The 21,132-nt window shown below is 43.8% G+C and overlaps 1 long non-coding RNA gene across 1 annotated transcript in view; it reads right to left on the bottom strand.

Annotated features, from left to right (window-relative positions):
* The window catches only part of LOC145862598 (uncharacterized), a 49,254-nt gene that overhangs the window by 15,957 nt on the left and 12,165 nt on the right, over nt 1-21,132 (bottom strand). The window lies entirely within an intron of this gene.

The raw sequence follows: 21,132 nt of genomic DNA, 5'->3' as shown, positions 1-21,132 counted from the left end.
AGCACACAACACAGAGGATGTTAAAGGAAATATATTGAATATTATATTCCAAAACAGTCACACTGTTGTAGTAGTGTGCTGAAGGAAGTAACGTGTTTGTCTGAAAATTATAACATTCGTGTTTATTGGCAGTGACTATCAAAACCAAAGTGTGGATTGCAGTAACTCATTTAGAGCAGTTCATAGACTGCTTATATGGTAAGGGAACCAATATCTAAATAATAATTTAACTGAACATTACGTTTAAAGGGTTATTACCTTTTATACACTACCAAATCAAAATCAAATTTTATTGGTCACATACACATGTTTAGCAGATGTTACTGCGAGTTTTAAGCAGAATTCTTTGTTCCTAGCTCCAACAGTGCAGAAGTATCTAACAATTCACAATAATACACACATGTCTAAAAATAAAATAAACATATCAATATTAGGAAAAGCAAGTAGTAGTATTGACAAAAAAATGCAGTGGAATACAGTATATACATACGAAATGGTTAAAATAGTATGTAAACATTATTAAAGTGACTAGTGTTTCCTTTAAATTGACCAGTGATTCCATGTCTATGTACATAGGGCAGCATCCTCTAAGGTGCAGGTTTGAGTAACCGGTTGGTAGTCAGATAGTGATGGCTATTTAACAGTCTGATGGCTTTGAGATAGTCTCTCGATCCCATCATTGATGCACCTGTACTGACCTCGCCTTCTGGATGATAGCGGGGTGAACAGGCCGTTTCCCGGGTGGTTGATGGTCTTGATGATCTTTTTGGCCTTCCTGTGACATCGGGTACAGTAGGTGTCCTGGAGGGCAGGCAGTGTGCCCCCGGTGATACATTTGGCAGACCGCACCACCCTTTGGAGATCCCTAAGTGTTTAGACCCTTTACCCAGTACCTTGTTGAAGCACCTTTGCCAGTGATTACAGGGTATGACGATACAAGCTTGGCACACCTGTATTTGGGGAGTTTCTCCCATTCTTCTCTGAAGATCCTCTAAGGTCTGTCAGGTTGGATGGGGAGCGTCGCTTTCTTGTCCCGAAGCCACTCCTGCATCGTCTTGGTTGTGTTTTTACGTCTAGGAGCAAAAACAACTCAGCCGCTAAGTGGTAGGCCACACAAGCTCACAGAACTGGAAGGCTGAGTTCTGCAGTGCGTAGCGAGTAAAAATCCTCTGTCCTCGGTTGCAACACTCACTACTGAGTTCCAAACTCTGGAAGCAACATCAGCACAAGAAGTGTTCATTGGGAACTTCATGAAATGGTTTTACATGGCCGAGCAGCCAAACACAAGCCTAAGATCACCATGGGCATTGCCAAGTGTCGGCTCGAGTGGTGTAAAGCATGTCGTCATCTGACTCTAGAGCAGTGGAAACGCGTTCTCTGGAGTGATTAATCACGCTTCACTATCTGGCAGTCCGATGGACAAATCTGGGTTTGGCGGATGCCAGGAGAATTCTACCTGCCACAAAGCATAGTGCCAACTGTAAAGTTTGGTGGAGGAGGAATAATGGTCTGGGGATGTTTTTCATGGTTCGAGCTGGGCCCCTGAGTTCCAGTGAAGGGAAATGTTAACACTACAACATACAATAACAACCTAGACTTTGTGGCAACAATTTGGGGAAGGCTCTTTCCTGTTTCAGCATAAAAATGCTGCTTTGTACATAATGAGGTCCATACAGAAATTGTTTGTCGAGATCGGTGTGGAAGACTCTGACTGGCCTGCACAGAGCCCTGACCTCGAACCCATCGAACACCTTTGGATGAATTGGAACGCAGACTGCAAGCCAGGCCTAATCGGCCAACATCAATGGCCGACTTCACTAATGCTCTTGTGGCTGACTGGAAGCAAGTCCCCACAGCAATGTTCCAACATCTAGTGGAAAGCCTTCCCAGAAGAGTGGAGGGTGTTATAGCAGCAAAGGGGGACTAACTCCATATTAATGCCCATGATTTTGGAATGAGATGTTCGACGAGCAGGAATCCACATACTTTTGGTCATGAAGTGTACCTTAAAAGTAGGGGCCTTGATCAGAAAAACTCAGTATCTCATGTGACCACAATTTGCCTCATGCAGCACAAAACATCTCCTTTGCAGTGTGGATTGGGCTCTCAAGTGGCACAGCGGTATAAAGCACTGCATCTCAGTGCTAGAGGTGTCAGTACAGACACCCTGGTTTGAATCCGGGCTCTATCACAACCGGGAGTCCCATAGGTCGGTGCACAATTGGCCCAGAGTCGTCCGGGTTTGGCCAGTGTAGGCCGTCACTGTAAATAAGAATTTGTTCTTAACTGGCTTGCCTAGTTAAAGGTGGGAAAAAATGCCTGTTGATTGTGGAATGTTGTCCCACTCCTCTTCAGTGGCTGTGAAAGTTGTTGGATATTGTCAGGAACTGGAAAATGCTCCCGTACACGTCAATCCAGAGCATACCAAACATGATCAATATGTGACATGTATGGAGAGTATGCAGGCCATTGAAGAACTGGGACATTTTAAGCTTCCAGGAGTTGTGTACAGATCCTTGCAACATTGGAGAGTGAATTATCATGCTGGAACATGAGGTGATTGCGGCGGATGAATGGCAGTACAATGTGCCTCAGGATCTCGTCACTGTATCTATGTGCATTCAAATTGTCATCGATAAAATGGAATTTGTTTCTTGTCCGTAGGTTATGCCTGACCATACCATATCCCCACCGCCACCATGGGATACTTAACAAAATGTGGGAAAAGTCAAGAGGTCTGAATACTTTCCGAATGCACTGTATATCATAAGATAATATTGTAATTACAATTATTTTGAAGACCAACATATCCTTAACTACAACAACATTTTCCGTAATGGTTACTGAAATGTTTTACTTGCTATGTCTGTGATATGCATTCTTTTTTATCAACCTTGGTTGAATGCACTGACTGTACGTTACTAAGGACAAGAGCGCCCGCTAAATGAACAAAATGTAAATTAAAACTTGCAAAGAACACTGGGCAATATGTAGCTGCATGGGAATTCCAGTAATATACTGTCAATTTGATTACAGTAAAAATGTTGGTTACATGAAATTATTTGCCGTAAAATGGACTACAGTCGCTGTACTGTAAAATAAATTACAGTAACTTACTGGCCAATTGCTTCCAGTAAGTTCCTGTACATTTTACAGGAAATGTTTTAGTGTGGTTCCAGTTGCACCTACTGGGACAGCACCAGTCTGCGGTTGGGCTCGTGGCACCTTGTACAGGGACACACTGAGGGCCTATGGGACCAGAAGGAACCTTGGTTCGTCATTTCCAACTGCGCCAGAGAAAGCTGCTTCACTGGCTGCAAGACGGACATGTTGAAGAACAGATGTTTCTCTACACAGCCGTGGCAGCTGCCGCTTCAAATTGACACCAGTCAACCTGCAGGGGACAGACAAACCAGACATATTAGGTTCACACTCCTGAAGTAGGAACCTAGGTTTCAATTTGCAATATTTGGAATGTCAAAGTCAATATAAACCTCGAACTGCATAAACAAACCAAATGTTGTCTGACTTTGTCCCCTTGTTTCTTTTTCATTGGTTAATTTTGGCCCCAAAATAATGGGAGTGAATGAACTCAAGATGCAACTGTTTTCAAAATGGTATCTCGTAAATATCAAACATGTTCAAATATGGCTTGTGTAGGCCCATGCAGCTCAATAATTACTTTGTCTCAAATTGGAATTCAGAAAACAATACACATATTCCTCTATCATACACAAATCCTAAAGGGGCAATCTGCAGTTCAAACAACAACAAAGCGTCCACCCCACCACCTTTTTAGGTAAACATTTTAGGGATGAGACTGGGGAAATGTAACCCTTTTCCCGATTGGCGCAGCAGTCTAAGGCACTGAATCTCAGTACTAGAGGTGTCACTAGATGGTGTCACTGGATGGAAAATTACTGAGGATAATAGCGAACGATATTGCCACTCCTATTTGCAATATTATACATTTAAGTCTACTAGAAGGTGTGTGCCCCCAGGCTTGGAGGAAAGCAAAAGTAATTCCGCTAAAAAAAAGTAAGCCCCCTTTACTGGCTCAAATAGACGTCCAATCAGCCTGTTACCAACCCTTAGTAAACTTTTGGAAAAAATTGTGTTTGACTAGATACAATGCTATTTTACAGTAAAGAAATTGACAACAAACTTTCAGCATGCTTATAGAGAAGGACATTCAACAAGCAAAGCACCTACTCAAATGACTGATCATTGGCTGAGAGAAATTGATGATAAAAAGATTGTGGGGGCTGTCTTGTTAGACTTCAGAGTGGCTTTTGACATTATCGATCATAGTCTGCTGCTGACAAAACGTATGTGTTACGGCTTTACACCCCCTGCTATATTGTGGATAAAGTGTTATCTGCCTCAAAGAACACAAAGGGTGTTCTTTAGTGGAAGCCTCTCTAACATAATTCAGGTAGAATCAGGAATTCCCCAGGGCAGCTGTCTAGGCACCTTACTTTTTCAATCTTAACTAATGAATTGCCACTGGCTTTGAGTAAAGCGAAAGTGTCTATGTATGCGGATGACTCAACACTATACATGTCAGCTACTACAGTGACTGAAATGACTGCAACACTTAACAAAGAGTTGCAGTTAGTTTCAGAGTGGGTAGTAAGGAATAAGTTACTCCTAAATATTTCTAAATTGAAAAGCATTGTATTTGGGACAAATCATTCATTAAACCTTAAACCTCAACTAAATCTTGTAATAAATCATTTGGAAATTGAGCAAGTTGAGCTGATTAAACTGCTTGGAGTTACCCTGGATTGTAAACTGTCATGGTCAAAACATATTGATACAACAGTAGCTAAGATGGGAAGAAGTACGTCCATAATAAAGCACTGCTCTACCTTCTTAACAGCAGAACCTAGTTTTGTCGCACCTGGATAACCTTTCAGTCGTGTGGTCAGGTGCCACAAAAATGGAAATTTTGCAATTTGTTCAGAACAAGGGAGCACGTCTGGCCCTTGGATGTCCACAGAGAGCTAATATTAACAATATGCATGTAAATCTCTCCTGGCTCCAAGTGGAGGAGAGATTGACTTCATCACTACAGTAGTTGTATTTATGAGAGGTATTGACATGTTGAATGCACTGAGCTGTCTGTTGAACCAAACATACCCCACAAGACATGCCTCAAGAGGTCTCTTCACATTCCCCAAGTCCAGAACAGACTATGGGAGGCGCACAGTTCTACATAGAGCCATGACTACATGGAACTCTATTCCACATCAAGTAACTTATGCAAGCAGTAAAATTAGATTTAAAAAAACAGATTAAAAAAATACCTCATGGAACAGCAGGGACTGTGAATCAACACAAACATAGGGACAGACATTTGCATACACACACACAATAACATACGGAACTATACACACACATACACATGGATATTGTACAGTATGTATGTGGTAGTGGTGGAGTAGGGGCCTGAGGGCACACTGTGTTGTGAAATCTGTGAATGTATTGTAATGTTTTTTAAATTGTTCAAACTGCCTTAATTTTGCTGGACCCCAGGAAGAGTATCTGGTAATTTCACCGCTACGGATTCCATCTTTAAAGCTGCCAACCTCATAGTCATTGTCTGATTTCAAATCTAAACCTTTGCAGTATAGAGCCAAAAGAAGAAAATATGCTTTACTGTCCCAATAATTAGAGGGTGCTGTTTGTAACCCAATTGAACTAAATGTGGCCTGTAGACGTCACTCTAGGTAAAATCACATAGGAATGCATTATGTTCAGCAGAGAGACATTTTAACTAAATGCCTTTATGATGAGACCATTTAAACATAAACATAACCTATACAGAAAGCAAATAAAGGTCTTGTAAAATCTATTTGTCGCTAAATCCGGAGAAATGACAGACCATGTAAAACCTGTTAGTAACTAAATCCAACTCGCAGGAACAGTAATAATAGGTAATTAGCACTCATTTTTTCATGTTACTTTGATAAGTTTCAGCCATATGTTTTACTGTGGCTGTTACTATTCTTTAATGTTGGAGTTGCCAATAATGCTTTGCGTATTGTTTATCGTGTGTAGTATTATTCCTTCCTGCGTAAGTATTATTCTTTTGGTTGCACAAATACTTTTGCAGAAGTGGTTTCATTGTTGTATTGGTAAACATAGTCTTTTGCATGCACACTTACCACAGCATTTTCTGCCATGGGCGAGCATCTAGAGTCATCCCAGGGTCACCCCAGATGGTTCTTGACGCTTGCTCATTCGCATTGTAATTTATGACCCTGTGGTGCCAGGGCAGATCTGATAAGATCTCAGCCTGGTAGATTCTCACAGAGGGCTGGAGAGAGGGTGCCATAAATCTTGAGCCTCTGTCAATCCAAGTAATTTGTTTCTCTCTAAGAGGTGAAATGTTTATGTTTATATTGTGTTTATAGCCTGTTATAGTCATGTTGTAAGTGTGATGTTTGTTTTTTTTTAATTCCAAGATGGCGTAGCAGTCAGACGTCTTTGTCCTCCTCTTGTCCCGTGTCCCGTGTATATATATTTTATCTTCTTCGCATATATTTTTTATATTTTTCCTAAACCTCAACTTCAATATACACTCCTGCAACCCACTTCACCCAATGTGGTTTGGATCTGCTATTTTCTAAAGTATTTTTCTTTACTTCCGAACCAGAATCCCCCAACAGGAGCTAGCCAGCTAACTAGCTACTAGCAAGTAGTCAGCTAACCACTGCTAGCGGTCATCAGCTAACATCTAGCTCGGAAATCTTTCTCCAGTTTGCACAACGCGATTCAAACCAGAGCGTACCGGACTTATTTTCTCTCCATATTCCCGGATTCCTACCGCAAGCTCTGATCCTTTTCACCTGGATCATCGCCTGGATCATAACTAGCTGCAATCTGAGTTGCTACTGCTGGCTAACGTCTCTGTCCCGAAGCAAGCATCAATTAGCCCATGCTAGGCCCATCTCCTGGCAAGCTGAAGAGGTCCATCAGCCACTCATTGGGCTACAATACCTATTTTGCCAATTGGCCTGGACCCCTTTCACTACACGAAGCCCTGCTAATCCATCACGGCTGGACTACCGATGTAATCTGCCCGAGGGTTCTTTTTGCAACAGGCCCCTCTGTCGAGACGTCCCCTGAATGCCCATCTGCTAGCCTGCTATCCGCGGCCCGCTAGCTGTCTAGAGCATATCGGACTGTTTGCTGAATAGGCCATCGGCCAATTTTCTTGGGCCACCATACCTATTTTGCCAATTGGACTGGGCACCTTTACTACACTAATCCATCACGGCGAGGCTCCACACGAGGAGCCTACAATAGACTTCTTCCTTCGTGACGTACCTCTAAGGCCCTTCTGCTAGCTTGATATCCCCGGCCCATCAGCTGTCTGAATCGCCGTGTCTCCATACAGCTTAACTACTCACTGGACCCCTATGATCTCTCAGCTACGCATGCCTCTCTCTAATGTCAATATGCCTTGTCCATTGCTTTTCTGGTTAGTGATTATTGTCTTATTTCACTGTAGAGCCTCTAGCCCTGCTCAATATGCCTTAGCTAACCCTTCAGTTCCACCTCCCACACATGCGGTGACATCACCTGGTTTAAATGATGTTTATTGAGACAATATCTCTCTCATTGTCACTCTATGCCTAGGTTTACCTCCACTGTATTCACATCCTACCATACCTTTGTCTGTACATTATGCCTTGAATCTATTCTATCGCGCCCAGAAACCTGCTCATTTCACTCTCTGTTCCGAACATACTAGACGACCAGTTCTTATAGCCTTTAGCCGTACCCTTATCCTAATCCTCCTCTGTTCATCTGGTGATGTAGAGGTTAACCCAGGCGCTCTCTTGTGTTGACTTCTGTAACAGTAAAATCCTTGGTTTCATGCATGTTAACATGAGAAGCCACCTCCCCAAGTTTGTTTTATTCACTGCCTTAGCACACTCTGCCAACCCGGATGTCCTAGCCGTGTCTGAATCCTGACTTACGAAGACCAACAAAAACCCTGAATTGTCCATCCCTAACTAACATTTTTCGACAAGATAGAACTGCCAAAGGGGGTGGAGTGGCAATCTACTGTAGAGAATGCCTGTAGAGTTCTGTCATACTATCCAGGTCTGCGACCAAACAATTTGAGCTTTCCTTCTAAAAATCCACCTTTCCAGAAACGAGTCTCTCACCGTTGCCACTTGCTATAGAGCACCCTCTGCCCCCAGCTGTGCCCTGGACACCATATGTGAATTGATTGCCCCCCATCTATCTTCAGAGCTGGTGATGCTAGGTGATCTTTCTATGGCTGGCCATGCTTTCCACCTGGCTACCCTACCCCGGTCAACTGCCCTGCACCCCCCCACAGCAACTCGCCCAAGACTCCCCCATTTCTCCTTCACCCAAATCCAGATAGCTGATTTTCTGAAAGAGCTGCAAAATCTGGAACCCTACAAATCATCCGGGCTAGACAATCTGGACCCTCTCTTTCTAAAATGATCTGCGGAAATTGTTGCTACCCCACTTACTAGCCTGTTCAACCTCTCTTTCGTATCATCTGACATCCTCAAAGATTGGAAAGCTGCCGCGGTCATCCCCCTCTTCAAAGGAGGAGACACTCTAGACCCAAACTGTTACAGACCTATATCTATCCTACCCTGCCTTCCTAAGGTCTTTCGAAAGCCAAGTTAACAAACAAATCACCGACCATTTCGAATCCCACTTTACCTTCTCCGCTATGCAATCTGGCTTCCGAGCTGGTCACAGGTGCACCACAGCCACGCTCAAGGTCCAAAACAATATCATAACTGCCATCGATAGGAAACAATACTGTGCAGCCGCATTCATCGACCTGGCTAAGCCTTTCGACTCTATCAATCACCACATTCTTATCGGGAGACTCGACAGACTTGGTTTCTCAAATGACTGCTTCGCCTGGTTCACCAACTACTTCTCAGACAGAGTTCACTGTGTCAAATCAGAGGGCCTGTTGTCCGGACCTCTGACAGTCTCTATGGGTGTGCCACAGGGTTCAATTTTCAGGCCGACTCTCTTCTCTGTATACATCAATGATGTCGCTCTTGCTGCTGGTGATTCTCTGATCCACCTCTACGACACCATTCTGTATACTTCTGGCCCTTCTTTAGACACTGTGCTAACTAACCTCCAGACGAGCTTCAATGCCATACAACTCTCCTTCTGTGGCCTCCAACTGCTCTTAAATGCAAGTAAAACTAAATGCATGCTCTTCAACCGATCGCTGCCCGCACCTGCCCGCCTGTCCAGCATCACTACTCTGGACGGTTCAGACCTAGAATATGTCGACAACTACGAATACCTAGGAGTCTGGTTAGACTGTAAACTCTCCTTCCAGACCCACATTAGGTATCTCAAATCCAAAATTAAATCTAGAATCGGCTTCCTATTTCGCAACAAAGCACCCTTCACTCATGCTGCCCAACATACCCTCGTAAAACTGACCATCCTACCGATCCTCGACTTCGCCGATGTCATTTACAAAATAGCCTCCAACACTACTCAAAAAATTGGATGCAGTCTATCACAGTGCCATCCGTTTTGTCACCAAAGCCCCATGTACTACCCACCACTGTAACCTGTATGCTCTTGTTGGCTGGTCCTCGCTTCATACTCGTCCCCAAACCCACTGGCTCCAGGTCATCTAAAAGTCTTTGCTAGGTAAAGCCCCGCCTTATCTTAGTTCACTGGTCACCATAGCAGCACCCACCCGCAGCACGCGCTCCAGCAGGTATAATTCACTGGTCACCCCCAAAGCCAATTCCTCCTTTGGCTGCATTTTTTCTTCCAGTTCTCTTCTGACAATGACTGGAACAAACTGCAAAAATCGCTGAAGCTGGAGACTCTTATCTCCCTCACTAACTTCAAGCACCAGCTGTCAGAGCAGCTCACAGATCATTACCCATCTGTAAATAGCCCATCCAACTACCTCATCCCCATACTGTATTTATGTAATCATTTTGCTCCTTTTCACCCCAGTATCTCTACTTGCACATTCATCTTCTGCACATCTACCACTCCAGTGTTTAATTGCTATATCGTAATTACCTCGCCACTATGGCCTATTTTATTGCCTTATTTCCCTCCCTTATCTTACCTCAAATGCACACACTGTATATATACTTATTTTTTTCTACTGTATTATTGACTGTATGTTTGTTTATTCCATGTGTTGTTGTATGTGTCGAATTGCTTTGCTTTATCTTGGCCAGGTTGCAGTTGTAAATGAGAACTTGTTCTCAACTAGCCTACCTGGTTAACCTCTCTTGGGTAGGGGGCAGTATTTGCACGGCCGGATAAAAAACGTACCCGATTTAATCTGGTTATTACTACTGCCCAGAAACTAGAATATGCATATAATTGTTTGATTTGGATAGAAAACACCCTAAAGTTTCTAAAACTGTTTGAATGGTGTCTGTGAGTATAACAGAACTCATATGGCAGGCAAAAACCTGAGAAGATTCCTTACAGGAAGTGCCCTCTCTGACCATTTCTTGGCCTTCTACACTCTCTTTATTGAAAACTGAGGATTTCTGCTGTAACGTGACACTTCCTACGGCTCCCATAGGCTCTCAGAGGGCGCCAGAACGTTGAATGATGACTTTGCAGGCCATGGCTGAAAAACAGTAGCGCATTTGGTAAGTGGTCGATCAGAGAACAATGAGACGGGGGTGCGCGTGCACGTGAAGAGTCCATTTTAGATTTTTAGTCTTTGAACGAAAACAGGGTTTCCCGGTCGGAATATTATACATGTACATAAATAAATGGCAAATTACATTTTTTATTTAATTTGATTTATTTCACCTTTATTTAACTTCTTGTTAATCCAGCCGCGGTGTCAGAATTCCAATAGGCTTTATGGCGCAAGCAGACCATGCGATTATCTGAGGAAAGTGCCCCGCATAAAAAATGACAACATTCAACTTTCAACCAGGCAGGTGCGACACGAAAGTCAGAAATAGCCATATAATAAATGCCTTACCTTTGAAGATCTTCATCTTTTTGCAATCTCCAATGTCTCCGTGACACAATGAATGGTAGTTTGGTTCGATAAATTCCTTCTTTATATCCCCAAAATGTCCATTTATTTGGTGCGTTTGATTCAGAAATACACCAGTTCCAACTCGCCCAACATGACTACAAAGTATCTAATAGGTTACCTGTAAACTTGCTCCAAACATTTCAAACAACGTTCCTAATCCAACCTCAGGGATTCTAAAATGTAAATATATGATAAAATGTAAGACGGGATAATCTGTTTTCAATACCGAAGAAAAATACCACGGAGCGCAGTCCTGTGTACGCACAACAAAAGACTTGATCCTGTCAGAGTGACACGTACAAGAACAGCCGTACTTCTTCATTCCTCAAAAGAAAAACATCAACCAATTTCTAAAGACTGTTGACATCTAGCGGAAGCCAGGGCCCTTATATATCAGGATTCCCAAAGAAAACCATTGGAAAACACAATGAGCTCAAAAAATGTTTTCCCTGGATGGATTGTGCTCGGGGTTTTGCCTGCCAAATCAGTTCTGTTATACTCACAAACGTTATTCAGACATCAACAGTTTTAGAAACTCCAAATCTAATAATTATATCCATATCCTAGCTTCTGGGCCTGAGAAACAGGCAGTTTACTTTGGGCACGCTTTTCATCCGGATGTGAAAATACCGCCCCCTAGTCTGAAGAAGTTAATAGCTTCTACTCCCCCCCCTCCCCCAAGCCATAAAACTGCTGAACAATGAATCAAATGGCAACCCGGACTATTTACATTGAGCCCCCACCCTTTGTTTTTACACGTCCTGAGGTGGCCAAGCTATTTAACAGATCTTCATCACTCCAGGCCCCCCGGCTGGAGTCTACGTCATGTCTGCCAAAACGTCAGGAGTGCCACCTCCCCCCGAAGTGTTCCAGCCGTTCTCCGGACCGACATCCCTCGAGCTCCCCCCGGCCAGAGGCACAGGAGCATCGGGTCCACTTCTGTTCCCCAGAGCAGCCTAGCTCCCAAGCATATGAAATCATTAGTGCACAGTCCACAACACCAAGGTCTGCACCCTCCTCAGCCAGCTCCTTGACTAGCCAGAGTTAAGGAGGCTCCCGCTCCAGTCATGGAGCCACAGCCATCCGCTGCCAAGGGGCCTGTTCTGGTTGCTGTTTTTGAGACTTCTACTCCCAGTGGGGCAGTCACTCTGGTGCCCGAGGTTTGACTTTCTTCTACCCTGGAACCTTCAGGCACAGACTACACCTGCTCTCCCTCAGGAGCCCCTCACTGTTCCTGGCCCAGAGCCCAAGCCCACACTGAAGTAGTCACCCGGTCCTTGGATGGTCCACAGTCTGCAGCTACAGCAGAGGTCAAGTACAGGGGCCTCTCCAGTCACATCCTGGTGGGACCTGCCGGTCCCAGTCCTGGAGTCTCTGCTGGTCCCTACTGCTAGCAATGTGATAGTTCCGGACCCCAAGGGTCCTGCTACCTCCAGAACTCACCTCAGGGGACCAGCCAGACAACACCCCAGGTGACCCACCAGAAGTCACCCCTGATGTCTCCCCTGACCTAGTTGTCCAGTTCCCCTACTTCCTGGTGAGGTCAGAGTTCCCTTCCTTCCTTGAAGGGTGAGAGTTCCCCTCCTTCCCGGTTCCCTTCCTTCCCGGTAGGGTCAGGTTTATAGTCCATTGCCTTCTCAGTAGGCAAAGTATTTTCTGACCCTCAAGTAGGTCTAGTGTATCCTGCCATGCTAGGCCATAAGTTATCTGCCCTGTCTGCAGGTTTGCAGTCCCCTGCCCAGCTCAGATCACAGCCCCTTACCTTAGTTGTTAGGCAGTTCCCTATCCCACCAGGCTTTGATCCGTCTGCCATGCTAGACCATAAGTTAGCTTCTCCGTCTGCAGGTCTGCAGTCTCCTGCCCTGCCCAGATTGCAGACCTCTACCTTAGTTGTTAGGCAGTTGTTTATCCCACCAGGGTTAGAGCCTCTTGCCTTACAAGGCCCCAAGTTTGTTGTAATAGGCTTGCGGTCTCCAGACATGGTCATCCAGTAGCTACTTATCCCACCATGCTTAGAGCCAACTGCCCTGCTAAGCCACAAGTTACTTGTGCTAGGTTCTTAGTCCTCAACCATCGTCAGCCCTCAGTCCCTAGCACTAGGTCATTGGTCTCCAGCTGCACTAGGTCATTGGTCTCCAGCTAAACTAAGTCATTGTTCTCCAGCTACACTAGGTCATTGGGGTCCAGCTACTCTAGGTCATTGGTGTCCAGCTACACTAGGTCATTGCTGTCCAGCTACACTAGGTCATTCGTCTCCCGCTACAGTAGGTCATTGGTCTCCATCTAAACTAGGTCGTTGGTGTCCAGCTGCGCTATGTCATTGGTCTCCAACTACAATAGGTCATTGGTCTCCAGCTGCACTAAGTCAATGGTCTCCAGCTGCACTAGGTCTGTTGTCTCCAGCATTAGTCGTCCCTCAGTCCCTAGCCCAGGTGGGTCATCAGGCTCTTGCCCCGCTAGGTTCAAAGGTACCAGTTGCTCTGTTAGGGCCAGCGCTCTACAATTCTCCAAGTACAGCGTCAGTTTCGCTGTCAGGTTCAGAGTCGTTCTCCCTGTCAGGTTCAGAGTCGTTCTCCCTGTCTCCAGCTCTAGTCGGCCCTCAGTCCACTGCTCTGCAATGCTATAGGTTCTCTGCCCCACTAGGTATGCAGCATCTGCCCTCAGTTGTTCGGCAGCCTCCACTCTCCGTCGGCAAGCAGTCAGCTCCCTCAGTGCTACATGCCAAACCACCCGCCCTAGTTCTAGGCCCTGGGTCTCCCGTCCTGCTAGACCCGGAGTTATCTGCTCCTCTAGGTGTGCAGTTAGACAGTTCACAGCCCTCAGCCTGCCCCCAGTCACTTATACTAGCACTAGGCTATACGTTCCCTGCTTCGCTAGTTTTGCGGCCTCCCACTATACCTGACTTGCAGTCCTCAGGTTTAGTAGTGGGTTCCAAGTCCCCTGCCCTGCTAGGCCCTCAGCTCCCTGACATCGGGGAACCACCATTCCCTGACCAGTGGGTCCTGATGTCTCTCGACTGCAGTTCACAATGTCCACAGCCTTTAAATGTTCTTCTATTTTTCTGTCTTATTGGATCATGTTGTCAGGCATGGTTTGTCTGATAGAAATAACATCTATGTAAAATATTCTGTAACAAGTGTTGTTTTTGTGCTCAATGGTGGATCTATTCATAATTATTTAAGAGATGTTTGGAACTCCAGATTCCTGATGATCCTCCCCCAGGGGTCCCCACAAGCTCCAACATGGGAGTTAGCACTTTCAGCAGTGGTGAAAGAGTCACCAGCCGCAGCCAGTGAGTTGCCAATAACAGTTGTGGCCGGCATGCCAAATTCGTCGAGCCACCAGCTTCAGCCGTGTCCAACCTCTGGCATTGCACTCAGCGTCTAAGGATGGGCCCCAGCTGCCCTGCACCAGCTGAGTTAGAGGGCCCTCCCCCACCCGCATTGCATTCCATGAAGCGGCCTAGGACTGTCTCCGACTTATTTATATACCTCCCTCGTGGGGCGGCCCCTAAGCCATGCCTTTTCTGCAGGGTTGGATTAGACATGCTAAGAATAGGCTTTTCAGAGACTTTGTCCTTTTAAATAATTTTGCCCCCATTAGAGACTGTACCATTTAGGTTTGAGGCCTTTTTTGTGGATGTTAATAATTATATAGGATATTTGAGGGCCGCTATAAAAAAGGCTGTCCTGCTCCACTCCTCTCTACCTAACTTCCCCTCACAGTCCCTTCAGTTTCCCTTAAGTCCCGTTAGTTTGGCTGCTCAGCCTACCTAAGTTATCCCTCACCAATCAAAGCCCTGCCATTCCCAACCAATGAGAGTGCTTGGAAATGCGCATCTGGACACTGCACACGCCCACTTTGGTCAGAATGTTCACGTTGTCCGACGGGAGAAAATGCACATTTTTGAGGACTTTTATTGTCAACTGCAACATAAATTTCTGATTTTCGAGCGTGCATTTACCAGTGATCTAGGAACATAACAGCTTACTCAAATCTCTGTTTTGGAAGATATGACGAAAATAATGTTATTTACACTTTGTACAACATTTATACACTAGAATCAATGTGTCTGACTAATATCGATGCAACATCGACCTTTTTCAATCAGAGAAGTTGGTTTTTGAGTTCAGCTGCCCTTTAAGGTCTCAAAATGACCTAGGTAACAATGGTTAAAAAATAAAACACACAACACAGAGGATGTTAAAATGTATATTTTGAATATTTTATTCCAAATCAGCCACACTATTGTAATAGTGTGATGTGTAACTTCAGACACACTCCAAAAATGCAAACATTCGTGTTTGTTTGCCATGACCTGTCTACCAAAACCAAAGTCTTACAGGGTTAGGAAACCAATATGTAAATACATAACTTGCTGAACATTACAGTTAAAGGATTAGTACCTTTAAAGACCTAGTAAGAGTGCAGCCAAACAAAGCAAAGTTTGAAGATAGTCTGCGGTTAAAAGACTGAACCACTGGAAATATTTAAAGGTTAGGATATATATGTATAATTTCTTCCTGAAAATACATCTAAATTTCATTCACATATCACTTCACTGACCATCAACACTGGGGACCCACAAGGGTTCGTGCTCAGCCCTCTCCTGTACTCCCTGTTCACCCTCGACAGCGTGGCCATGCACACCTCCAACTCAATCATCAAGTTTGCAGACGACACAACATACATATCAGTAGTAATGAAGGGAAAAAAATCCACTAGATATAAACTGTCCAGTCTGACCAGCTGTTTTGTGTGTGTGTGTGTGTAGGTTACATCTCCCTGTTTTATGATTAGTTTGAGGTTGACAACATTAGCTAAATATTTGCAATACAACACTTCCTTAGGTCTTCTAAAATAGTTGTTAAACAACTGTTTGTGAATTAAATGGCAGATATATTTCCTTAAACAACCTGTGTTGTGTGCTTATTCTTTTACAATTGTCACGCCTGCTCCCTCCGCGCTCGCCGTCGCTGGTCTGCTAACCACCGGTCCTGGCAACCCACATTTTGTACACCTGGCAACCATCATTTTACACACCTGCTCCCCATCATTACGCACACCTGGACTTCATCACCACCCTGAATACTCTCCTTTTATATAGCAATCAGTAGCCTCATTCATTAGGCAGTGTTGGTTTTGCTCACGTTCAGCATGCTTCTCCTGTTTTGTTTATCTGCTGGCGACTGTGTCAGCGTGCACTGTGCCCGGCCAGCCACAGGAGTCGCTAGTGCGTGATGGGACAAGGACATCAATGCTGGCCAAACCTAACCCGGACGACGCTGGGCCAATTGTGAGCCGCCCCAATGGGTCTCCCGGTCGATAGAGCCTGGACTCAATCCCAGAATCTCTAGTGGCACTGCGATGCGGTACCTTAGACCACTGTGCCATTCAGGAGACTGTTCTAGGCCATTTTAACACCTTAAATGTCTACTAATTGAGAGAAATTGCACAGGTCACTCAAAACATCCAATCCTGATTTCAAAAGTATAAATAGTTCTCACTTTAGATTAGGGACTGCAAAAATATTTGATTAATAAATGGTTTACATTCAAAAAATTCAATGAATGTCACACTCGCCGTAATGATGGGACCAAAACGCAGCGGGTGCAGTGTCCATACTTATACTTTTAAACGTGACCACTAAACAAAACAAGAAAACGAACGACAGTCCTGTAAGGTGCTCACACTCAACAAAGGAAACAACTACCCACAAACACAGTGACAAAAACCCCCTACTTAAATATGGCCTCCAATTAGAAGCAACGAAGAACAGCTGCTTCCAATTGAAGGCCAAACCAAAACCCTGAACATAGAAATAGACGAAATAGACATTCAAACATAGAAATAGACAACATAGAACATTACCCAAAAAACCCAAGACACATAAATCAAACACACCCCTGCCACGTCCTGACCATACTACAATAAAAAAATGACCCCTTTACTGGTCAGGACGTGACAATGAATCATTAATGCATCATTTAAAAGTTGTTTATACCTGTGAGAATACCTAGCTTTGTGGCTCAGCTGTCTGAGTCAATTTATCACAGTGCTAGAGGCGTCACTACAGACCCGAGTTCGATCCTGGGCTGTATCACAACTGGCCGCGATCGGGAGTCCCATAGGGCGACGCACAATTAGCCCAGGTTAGGCCTGGTTAAGAACTATTTGTTCTTAACTGACCTGCCTACTTAAATATAACATTGACATTTGTAATCTTTTTTTAAATACAAATGCCTTACAACTGGTTTATTACTGAACATCATTATAAAGTGTTACCGAATTAGGTCACAAATATTAATGTCCCAAAGGTGACAGTCATATGGTTTTGTGCAAGGTACGTTTACTGTTACAATACTGTAGACTTGCATTATACAGTGCGGGAAAAAAGTATTTGATCCCCTGCTGATTTTGTACGTTTGCCCACTGACAAAGAAATGATCAGTCTATAATTTTAATGGTAGGTTTATTTGAACAGTGAGAGACAGAATAACAACAAAAAATCTGGAAAAAAGCATGTCAAAAATGTTATAAATTGATTTGCATTTTAATGAGGGAAATAAGTATTTGACCCCCTCTCAATCAGAAAGATTTCTGGCTCCCGGGTGTCTTTTATACAGGTAACGAGCTGAGATTAGGAGCTCCTAATCTCAGCTTGTTTCCTGTATAAAATACACCTGTCCACAGAAGCAATCAATTCATCAATCAGATTCCAAACTCTCCACCCTGGCCAAGACCAAAGAGCTATCCAAGGATGTCAGGGACAAGATTGTAGACCTACACAAGGCTGGAATGGTCTACAAGACAATCGCCAAGCAGCTTGGTGAGAAGGTGACAACAGTTGGTGCGATTATTCGCAAATGGAAGAAACAAAAAAACTGTCAATCTCCCTCTGCCTGGGGCTCCATGCAAGATCCCAACTTGTGGAGTTGCAATGATCATGAGAACGGTGAGGAATCAGCCCAGAACTACACGGGAGTATCTTGTCAATGATCTCAAGGCAGCTGGGACCATAGTCACCAAGAAAACAATTGGTAACACACTATGCCGTGAAGGACTGAAATCCTGCAGCGCTCGCAAGGTCCTCCTGCTCAAGAAAGCACATATACATGCCTGTCTGAAGTCTGCCAATGAACATCTGAATGATTCAGAGGACAACTGGGTGAAATCCCTCCTGAGATGTGTGCAAACCTGGTGGCCAACTACAAGAAACGTCTGACCTCTGTGATTACCAACAAGGGTTTTGCCACCAAGTACTAAGTCATGTTTTGCAGAGGGGTCAAATACTTATTTCTGTCATTAAAATGCAAATCAATTTCTAACATTTTTGACATGCGTTTGTCTGGATTTTTTGGTTGTTATTCTGTCTTTCACTTTTCAAATAAACCATTAAAATTATAGACTGATCATTTCTTTGTCAGTGGGCAAACGTACAAAATCAGCAGGGGATCAAATACTTTTTTCCCTCACTCTAGATGGTGTCATGAATTCTCAGGGAGAAAAATTGTAGATTCACGCGCAGTAGGTGTTTATTTCACTTTCACAGAAGGCAGGAATCGTGGTCACAGGCAGGCAATGGTCATACACAGGTAGGCAAACAGGCAGGTGAATCAAAATTAGGACTGAAGGCTATAACTGTTTCTCACAAACGAGCTAGGAAAAGGCTTAGAAGAGTCAAAATGAACAATACCTCACAAAAGCACACACAGAATGAACTGAACTAAATAAGGAGTTGATGAGACCAGGTGAGTAACTAACACAGGTGTAATCAATGAACAAAATGAAAGAAAGGGCTACGTTCAAGAACACAATGAAACAGAACACAAGGTTGACTAAGAAAATAAATGCAGAACCTTACAGATGATCCTTCTGCCCAGGGTCTGGGGGCTACCGTTGAGGCTGGTAAGGAGGCCTAACTTGATCAAATGGCCTAACTTGATCAAATTGCAAATAGTGAGTTATTCGAAAAGAGTTGTCATTTTTTTTGTGAAAGGTTCATTTATAAGTGCTTTTAACCTGTTGGGGCTAGGGGGCAGTATTTGCACGGCCGGAAAAAAACATACCCGATTTAATCTGGTTACTACTCCTGACCAGTAACTAGAATATGCATATAATTATTGGCTTTGGATAGAAAACACCCTAAAATTTCTAAAACTGTTTGAATGGTGTCTGTGAGTATAACAGAACTCATTTGGCAGGCCAAAACCTGAGAAGATTCTGTACAGGAAGTGGCCTGTCTGACCATTTCTTGCCCTCCTTGATCATCTCTAACAAAAACAGGGGATCTCTGGCATGACGTGACACTTCCTACGGCTCCCATAGGCTCTCAGAACCCAGGAAAAAGCTGAATGACGTAATTCAAAGCCCAGGCTGAAACACACTAGCGCGTTTGGCAAGTGCTCTATCAGAGGGCCATCAGACTGAGGCTCGTGCATGAGGGGATAGCATGCTTTTACTTTCACTCTCTTTGTAATAAAAAACAATTTCCCGGTCGGAATATTATCGCTTTTTTACGAGAAAAATGGCATAAAAATGTATTTTAAACAGCGGTTGACATGCTTCGAGGTACGGTACTGGAATATTTAGATTTTTTTTGTCACGAAATGCGTCGTGCTCGTAACCCTTATTTACCCTTTCGGATAGTGTCTTGAACGCACGAACAAAACGCCGCTATTTGGATATAACAATGGATTATTTGGGACCAAACCAACATTTGTTATTGAAGTAGAAGTCCTGGGAATGCATTCTGACGAAGACAGCAAAGGTAATAACATTTTTCTTATAGTAAATCTGACTTTGGTGAGTGGTGAACTTGCTGGGTGTCTAAATAGCTAGCCCTGTGATGCCGGGCTATCTACTTAGAATATTGTAAAATGTGCTTTCACCGAAAAGCTATTTTAAAATCGGACATATCGAGTGCATAGAGGAGTTCTGTATCTATAATTCTTAAAATAATTGTTATGTTTTTTGTGAACGTTTATCGTGAGTAATTTAGTAAATTCACCGGAAGTGTTCGGTGGGAATGCTAGTCACATGCTATTCACCTGCTAAAGTAAAAAGCTGGTTTTTGATATAAATATGAACTTGATTGAACAGACATGCATGTATTGTATAACATAATGTCCTAAGATTGTCATCTGATGAAGATCATCAAAGGTTAGTGCTGCATTTAGCTGTGGTTTGGGTTTATGTGACATTATATGCTAGCTTGAAAAATGGGTGTCTGATTATTTCTGGCTGGGTACTCTGCTGACATAATCTAATGTTTTGCTTTCGTTGTAAAGCCTTTTCGAAATCGGACAGTGTGGTTAGATTAACGAGAGTCTTGTCTTTAAAATGCTGTAAAATAGTCATATGTTTGAGAAATTGAAGTAATAGCATTTCTAAGGTATTTGAATAACGCGCCACGGGATTCAACTGGCTGTTGAGTAGGTGGGACGCAAGCGTCCCACCTAGCCCAGAGAGGTTAACCTGTTAGGGCTAGGGGGCAGTATTTACACGGCCAGATAAAAAACGTACCCGATTTAATCTGGTTACTACTCCTACCCAGTAACTAGAATATGCATATAATTACTGGCTTTGGATAGAAAACACCCTAAAGTTTCTAAAACTGTTTGAATGGTGTCTGTGAGTATAACAGAACTCATATGGCAGGCAAAAACCTTAGAAGATTCCATGCAGGAAGTGGCCTGTCTGACAAGTTGTTGTTCTTCTTGCCTCTGTTTATTGAAGACTGAGGATCTTTGCTGTAACGTGACACTTCCTACGGCTCCCATAGGGTCTCAGAGCCCGGGAAAAAGCTGAACGATATCGAGGCAGCCCCAGGCTGAAACACATTATCGCGTTTGGCAAGTGGCCGATCAGAGGACAATGGGCTTAGGCGCATGCCCGAGTCGACCTCGAGCTTTATTTTCTTTCTTCTTTTTACCTAAACGCAGATTCCCGGTCGGAATATTATCGCTTTTTATATAGAAAAATGGCATAAAAATTGATTTTAAACAGCGGTTGACATGCTTCGAAGTAAGGTAATGGAATATTTAGAAATGTTTTGTCACGAA

The sequence above is a fragment of the Salmo salar genome, chromosome 21 (genome assembly GCF_965601325.2).
Source record: "Salmo salar chromosome 21, fSalSal1, whole genome shotgun sequence".
Taxonomy (NCBI): Eukaryota; Metazoa; Chordata; class Actinopteri; order Salmoniformes; family Salmonidae; genus Salmo; species Salmo salar.
This window is presented reverse-complemented; position numbering and strand designations above follow the sequence as displayed.